This window comes from Desmodus rotundus, chromosome 4 (genome assembly GCF_022682495.2).
Source record: "Desmodus rotundus isolate HL8 chromosome 4, HLdesRot8A.1, whole genome shotgun sequence".
Classification (NCBI taxonomy): Eukaryota; Metazoa; Chordata; class Mammalia; order Chiroptera; family Phyllostomidae; genus Desmodus; species Desmodus rotundus.
Genome location: NC_071390.1, coordinates 103,356,589 through 103,363,018, shown reverse-complemented (window position 1 = coordinate 103,363,018; position 6,430 = coordinate 103,356,589). Strand labels below are relative to the sequence as shown.

Below are 6,430 nucleotides of genomic sequence, written 5' to 3'. Positions count from 1 at the left end.
GTCAAACAATTATAACTAGCTCAGTCACATATAAAATTTATATTTTAGTAGTGTTCTCATAATAACAACCTAAATATGTATTATAATTGCATTTAGTGATATGGCATGATAAAATGTTTTTTTTTAAGAAAGTCACTTTATTCTAATTGATTCACAAACAGTAACATCACAAGAGCTGGTTTAAGGAGGCCACACAAACATTTGCCCAGCCCCAAACTCAATACCACCTCAGGGAGCTTCTATATTGTAAGAACACTGTTCCACTGCAGTTCTGAGGCAAGGAAACTATTAATGATAGGACAAGTTTAACTGGTAGTCTTATACTTTCACTATTAATTATATCTTTATACTAAATTAACTTGGTCATGAGAGATGATTTTCCATTTCTTCAGTATGAACTTCTCAATTAGGCTAATCCATTTGCAAATGTGCACTGTTTCAGCACCTCGCTGAAACCCTCACAAAGCTTAAGGTCACTCTGGTTCTGTGCACACTCCAAAAACTGTTTCATCTCATAGTGGCATGGGCCAAACTGCTGCTGCTGCTGGTATTGCGGCGGAGGTCCCTGAGGCTCTGGTAAGTGATGTCAGGCCTTGAGGTCTCAGCATTGCTTCCTCCACTGAAGGCCCCAGTGACGGCATGACCTAGCGTGTGGCCTACAGCAGAGCCCACAGCCACACCAGCTGCCATGGTTGCCATCTGGGCCACGAGACCTGGCTGCCGGGGGACGGCAGCAGGTGAGCCCACAGCAGATGGTGGAGCTGGCGCTGGTGGCTGAGCTGTTGGAGCTGGCCTGGGCGCAGCTCTCATCTGAGGTGCCCGGCTGGCCGGAGGGGCCACGCGGCTTCCATGTGGCATCGCTACTGTGCTGTGGCTCTGTGTCTACAATTACCGATAAAATGTTTTTTATAGTAAAAAAGAAGAGTCTCATTACAAACAAGCTATACTTTTAATGTATTTTTATACCTCGAATTTTTTTATCTAAACAAACTTTTGTGCTTTCTTGTTTTCAATGTCTGTATCTAACAATTTGTAATGTTTTGTGATAAAATGATTTAACAGAAACAAATATGGGGTAGAACAATAAAAAACATTTTTTCACTCAATATGTTATTATTCTTGCCCTTTTCTAACATCATTTATTTTTACTGTCTATTTGGGATTTATTTCCTTGAAAAAAATTACAGAGTAGAAAGCAAAAATAATCTCAAAGTCACTCTTTTAAATTTGCAAACTCTAAAAATCATTAAATTCATTATGTTTCTTATCCCTGAGACAATATAAAACAAATCAAAGAAGGCAAAGAACCAAACAACTAATAAACACACTAAGCTGGTAACATCTCTATGGAAATAGTGGGAGGATACTGGAGGAAGAAATTTCTTCTGAGACATTACACATACTACACTACAATTGTTAAGTTTTTTGTATATCAAATCAGGAAATGGTGGGGACAGTGGCTCTGCCTAATTCAGATTGCCATATGATTTATCACCCAAGCTGGGATACTTATGAAAGTAAAAAAAGATGCTATAATCATACAGAAAAATGTTGTCATAGGACTTTACAAACAGAAATGTCTGTTCAAACTCAACTGAAATCAACATGAAAAAATAAAATTTAGATTGGCAAATATAGTGCTCATATTCAATGATAAGAGCACTTGTTTTATGTTTTTTGAGATTTTTTTCAACTTGGAAATCAAACAGAGATAAATAGCTTTCTTCTGATATGTGATTTCTAATTATTTAGGGATTTAATTTTCCTGTGGAAACAAATAAAATGTAAGATAATAACCATACGATATAGAAATCTGTCCCCAGTAATTTAAGACAATGTCATTCTAGAACCTGGACAGAATTTACTTTAGGAAATTTAATTTTTCTTTCAAAGGTAAAATGCATAAAGAAAAATATGATGTCTAAAATATTGTACAAATAAGTGAAAACTTAACTAAAGAAGTAAAATTCCAAGAAATATTTTCTGGAGATAATGTGGATTTCAATTTATCTTATGCTTACTGTTTGAGCATTGAATTTTGTGTAAACTTTATGAAAGTTTTTAAGATCAATATCTGTATTGTAAATTTTCTAAAATCTGTATTGTAAATTTTCTAAAATCTAGAGTACAGGGCCTGGTTTTAATGGGCTTTTAAAATGAATTAGTACAATTTTATGAAGTTCAAATTGGCCTTTATAAAATATATATGTATATATTTATATGTACATGTATATCAATTTAATGTATAACTATATATAGTAAACAAATAAAAATATATAAAGATTATTCTGGATTGTATTATGCTTAAATCATGAATAAAGTTTCTCTTTAAATATTTTTTATCATTTTTAATGACTTCATGTTTTTATTGTTTCTATGCACTATAGATTATTAAATTCAATTTTCTCACAATGTGTCCTGTAAAAATATTAGCACATAGGTGTTGTGGATATATTTTGTGGTTAAATACATTGGGAAAACAATATGGTATAACCCTTTCTTAAGAATTCACAGGATATTGATTAACTCATTCATGTAGCTCTGCCTGAAAAAATCTTTTAATTTTGGTTAACTCAGACTTTCTAAAACTTATTTTGTCAAAGAATGTTTTATTTGAATCCTTTTAAGTTGTCATGGAATTAATACGTGTTTGGAACACATGTTGGGTAATGGTGATTTTCAAAACTCCCTTAGATGAACATTTAGGCAGTTTCTATTTTTTTAAAAATTTTATTGTTCAAGTAAAGTTGTTTGCCTTTCCCCCCCCACCACTCCCCGCCAAACCCAGCCATCCCCACCACTCTCCCCTGATTCCAGCACCCCTTGATTTTGTCCATGTGTCCTTTATAGTTGTTCTTGAAAACCTTTCCCTCTTTCCCCCCCCCCATTTTCCCTCCCATCTCCCCTCTGGTTACTGTCAGTTTGTTCTTTATTTCAGTGTCTCTGGGTTATATTTTTAATTGACCAATGATCACATTTTATGGTATTTTAAAATGGTAAAACTAGATAGCTAAAATGTTATACTGTTTAGAATGATTAAGAATATATTAAATCTAGGGGTGTAATAGTGTATAACGTGGTTTTCAAGTTTCCTTCTAGCTTTAATACCTCATAATTTGGACTATTATTAGTTGCTGTAATGGCAGAAATAGTTTTAAAGCATCATTGTGTCTTTAAGCAATATTTATGGAGATACAGAGATATTTTCTTACTGGTTGTTTTGCTATTTTAACTGATTCACCAGTAAGGAAAGAATAATCGAATTTATAGTTTATGTGTAGTTATAATTACAATAATTAAGATTCAAGTTCCATGTTTTGTCCAGACGCTAAATTGGGCTAAAATACAAGGCCTGGACAGAGAAGATACATGATACAAGAGACATTGTACATAGGACAATGACACTTCAGTCCCCCTCGAAGTAGACACCTTGGGACCTCACACAGTTCTCTGATCTTTGTTGACTGCAGCCCATACACGTTCAGCATTCTCAGCTGTTCTGCTTATTGTAGGCCTTCCAGAATGTGGGTCACTTTCAACAAATTCTCGACCACCTTTGAAGCATTTGTGCCACACTTTTATTTGCACTGCCCTCATTACATTGTCCCTGAAAACTTTCTGAATTATCTGAATAGTTTTCGCTGAGGAATGTTCAAGTTTAATGCAAAATTTGATGCAGATCTGTTGCTCTACTTGCTCAGTCAGTTTGAATGCAATGGCCACACAGCACAAGTGCTCACTCAGTGGCGTTTACCACCCCCTCTGACTAGTACAGTGAGGTCGTCAGTGTGCATTCCAGTCCACTCTCCTTGGCTGCCAGGTTACACTGATGTCACACAAATTGTTCTCATTATATTAATAATGGCTGAACATTTTCTGGACAGACCTCATATAAATATATGAAAATTTTAGAGTTAGATCTTAGTACAGAAATATATTTATTCTTCCTACTTTAACACCAACTAAGATATTTGGAAACCATAAATAGCTTTAAAATAAATTTACTTTAAAATCTGAGATGATTTTTATGTGCCTTGTCTGTAATATAGAAGAAATTTCTAGATGATCAAGGCAAACTATATTTTAAAGCTTCACAATTGAAAAATTACTTTTGAGTGCTGAGGAAATTTGCTGATGCACATTTATAATTATGTAGGTGTTTCCATGATCATAAACTATTGTAAGTACTTTTGTGGTTAGATTTATGGGTAAATTGGTTTGTTTTTGTAGTTTCGGAGTGGTAGGAAATAAGGTAGATATTCAGGTACTTCTTTCCTCTACTTTTTGTTTTCAAAATAAAACTAATATAGGTGTGACAGATTGAAAAACATTTTGACTATATAAACACCATAGAAACCAGTGTAATTTTTCATGGTTTTGAATATCTAGTAACATTTCATGATGCCTAATTTTTCAATGTGATTTAGATTTTCAAATGAATCATTTAACATTATATTTCCTGCAGTGATAGTTTGATCTTACGTTCCTTTCTGTTCTGTTTGTTTAAATGTATAACCTTTATATTGCACTGTGCAGTTTGTGTGATCTAAAACCTGTCCAGTTTCTTTGATACTAATGCCCTAAATGCATAGGAAGATTTAATTTAAAAAATTATTTTGTATAACTAAAGTTTTATCCATATTAAAGAATGTTCTGCTATATTCTCTTGGTAATGCTGTGAATTATTTTATAAAACTCTCATTCAAAGTGACTTGTAAACTACATTCTTTTCATAGAAATGTTTCCTTCCTTCATTAATGTATAGCTACTCCAAGGTTGAAAGGAAATAACTGTTCAAAAGTGCAAAGCTAGAGTTCTACAAGGTCAATCTCTATTTCTTTCCAAATCAGATTACTTTTTTATGGAAGTCACATTTTCATTATCTTTTTTTCTATTAATCTCATGCAGAATTCCATTTCAACCTCATGTTTCTTAAATAGAATGAGCCCACAGGGTTATATTAGCAATCTGAAGACTTGCACATATACATTATAGATAATATTTCAGAAAAAATGAAAAAATTCTGCTCTTACCAAATGCTTCACAGATATATTAGTGGTCACAGCATGGCAATTTCCCCCTTTCCTCACAAATTTTATGTTTATATAAATTTACATATCTCCAAAAATCTTGTTTTTGTGTGAGTACTAGTCACAAAATAAGCAAATGTGTAATATTCAAATATTATTTATGACTTTTTTTGCTACTCACAATTGAGATATTTGAACAGGGCTATATCAAATGCTTTCATTCCTTGTGCTCCTTTCAGTAAATCACCATAAGCAACATTATTTCATTTTCCTCTGGTCAATCATGGTAGTCATTCAAATTGAATAGAACTGATTTCCCACATTATTGTTCATAAGGATATTGTATAGAGTAGGTTTTAGATATTTCTCTACCCGAATAGCATGTCATAGAGGAAATTAGCTTTATATTGTTGCAAGTATATAGAATTGGAAGCAAAATGCTAACACTAAAATTCTGGCTCTGTTAGTTATTATTACATGTGATTTTAAGTAAGTGTTGAAACTTTTGTATTTGTTATCTAAAATAAAGTTAAAATATAGATTTTTGAATTTTTAGCAATAGAAGGTACCTGAATACTGGCCTTTTATTAATATTAAAAGATGTAAATATATAAAATACAAATGTTTTCTACATAGCAAGTGTAAGCATTCCTAAAGATACAGTTATTAATTCATGTTATTTTTCTACTACCATAAATCTTAAAAGTATATCTAAAGTGTAACTATAAATTCCTCTTTAAAATTGATTTCTCTTAGGTTAGTAATTATGAAATTATGTTGTCACAGAACATTGATAGTTCTTGATTCAAATTAAATATAAACTGTATAATAAAAGTCATTTCAATCTGCTGAAGAAACAAAAGTATAAGAATTCTCAATTATATTTTGTATATTTTTATTTGTATATTTTTCTGTTAAACCTATTCCATTTATTAGTGCTTTATTGTTAGTAATATCTAGCAGATGAGTAAATGAATGAATGACAAATACCAATAAAAAAATGAAGACTATCTGAACATTGCTAGTTAAAGCTTTTCCTTCGATTATATGTAGTCATTTTAATTTTTTTGAGATTTGTTTTTATTTATGGATCATGACAATACACAGCAAAATTAAGAAATCAATTCACCAGTAATTTCAATATAATACCACAAACCACTTTTTCTGTACAGGGCCAAATATTAGGTACAATCACAAAACATGTCAACATCCACAAAAACCAGAATCATATAATTCCCCCAAGAAAACACATTGAAATTATTCTATGTATAGCATACTAAGCTTGGGTATATACATTTGAAAATCCATTCCAAAAATGGAATACTAAATCTACAATATTAATTCTTAATAAATTTGTTATAATAATACAGTGTAATAACATTATGTTAATAATGTTAATT

At 31.8% G+C, this 6,430-nt stretch overlaps 1 pseudogene; it reads right to left on the bottom strand.

The window, feature by feature from the left end:
- Positions 1–300: 300 nt before the first annotated feature.
- On the bottom strand, positions 301–858 carry LOC112322322 (coiled-coil-helix-coiled-coil-helix domain-containing protein 2 pseudogene; annotated as a pseudogene).
- Positions 859–6,430: the final 5,572 nt, after the last annotated feature.